Source organism: Lucilia sericata, unplaced genomic scaffold, assembly GCF_015586225.1.
Source record: "Lucilia sericata isolate MDLA Ls3-8-SP2 unplaced genomic scaffold, ASM1558622v1 Contig000608F_arrow, whole genome shotgun sequence".
NCBI lineage: Eukaryota > Metazoa > Arthropoda > Insecta > Diptera > Calliphoridae > Lucilia > Lucilia sericata.
Window position 1 is genome coordinate 260,001 of NW_023994615.1, and position 2,153 is coordinate 262,153.

A 2,153-nucleotide genomic window follows, 5' to 3' on the forward strand; every position below is an offset into this window, starting at 1 on the left:
TGAAAATAGATAAAATCTTTTTTTCTCTCAAACTTTTATTAGAAACGCAACATTTTAGCGATAAAATAATAATAATAAATAAACAAACGTATAAATGAATTATATTTTTATTACAGGATGTTATTGTTGTTGACTAACTGGTAATTTTTTGGTTTTTTACCGCTAGATTTTAACATTTCAAACTGTCGTTTTTCTTTTCCAAACAGCAACAAATTTCCATAGAAATAATGAAAATTGTAAGAAAAACTAAAATCAATGTATTGCAAAATTTACTTTAAAGAAAAGTGTTATACAATCGAACATTAATCTTATACTTATAATAAATTTACATACAAATCTTCGGACGACAGTTAAAAAAAAAACTTGTCTTAAACAAAAAACTTAAAAAAAAACACGACAATGAAGATTGTGTCAGCTTGTCTAATTTTGTATGTCTGTCCATCTAGGTGATGTATCTCTAACTGCTGTAGAGATTGTCGGTCTATTGAGTTAACGGTTAATCTTTTTGGTGGGTTTCTCAAAAGATGCTGTTAAAAGACTAAGGAAGAGTGTCTTCTATAGAGAAACTTTTCTATACAGAATAGTCTAACACATTTCTTGTGTATCGCGATCACTCAACAAATTTTCTATAGAAAATTGTAACTCGCGATCACTCAACAAATTTTCTATAGAAAATTTTAACTCACGATCACTCAACATATTTTCTATACAAAATTGTGTATCGCGATCGAACAAATTTTCTATAGAAAATTGTGTATCGCGATCAAACAAATTTTCTATAGAAAATTGTGTGATCGCGATCACTCAACAAATTTTGCATAGAAAATTGTGTGATCACGATCACTCAACAAATTTTGTATAGAAAATTGTGAGATCGCGATCACTCAACAAAAAATTTTCTATAGAAAATTGTGTGATCGCGATCACTCAACAAAAAATTTTCTATAGAAAATTGTGTGATCGCGATCACTCAACAAAAAATTTTCTATAGAAAATTGTGAGATCGCGATCACTCAAAAAAAAATTTTCTATAGAAAATTGTGTGATCGCGATCACTCAACAAAAAATTTTCTATAGAAAATTGTGTGATCGCGATCACTCAACAAAAAATTTTCTATAGAAAATTGTGTGATCGCGATCACTCAACAAAAAATTTTCTATAGAAAATTGTGCGCAGCGATCGCGATCTCACAATACATTGACTTTTGAAACACCCTGTTTTGAAAAGTGCGAAATTGATGTTGTGCATCCCAAACTGTCGTAATCATTGTGTACGATTTAACTTAAAAATCAGTTGGTGCAGTTTTTCTTCTTCTTCTTTCATCTTCTTTTTTTCCAATTTTTCTTTTTCTAATGTTGTTTGTTGTTTAGTTCGTTTTAATTTTTAATTGCCAAATAAATCACTGACAACTACAACTAAAAATCGTTTGTATTTTAAAGATTCACATTCAGACTAAATGAAAAATTCACTTTCACAACTAAATAAATATAGAAGCAGTTTGATAAAGAGAGAGAGAGAGAGATAGAGGGAGAAAAAAACTTGTTGCAACAGCAACAAATGTCTACTTTAAATACCAGCAACTAGTCCATGATACTTATACTTAACAGCCAGCTAGTCAGCCGATCTAGTTAAACTGTCAGTGAGTTAGTAAGACTGTCTGTCTATCTGTCTTTTATTATTTTATTAACTCGATGGTACAGAAGGTTTTAAACTAAAGAAGAAGATGCCACCAATACCAACATTTTCATCTTCTTCTTTTCAGCTGGTTCATGTTTTATTAACTACACGCATGCGCAAATGACTTTAAGCCAACCTCGCTTAATAATGACTTGGTTGGCTGTTTGTTCGACTGACTGGCTGCATAGCTAATGGTTATTGTTGTTGCTTTTACGAGTCTGTTGTTGGCTTAAGTGCATCATAATTCCTTGTTTTGTGTGCTTTAAACTTGTCTTTAATCTTAAGATTCCATCTTGTTCGTTTCAATTTGGTTATTTTTAAATAAAATAAATAAGTTGTTTTGCATTACATTACTTTGTGTGTTGGAAAATGTCAACGTAATATTATTAAACAATTTATTTCTGTAATAATCCGTGCAAAGGTTTTTTGTCTTTTTGATTATTTTTTTTTTGGTTTGCATTTTTATCTGCTTAAA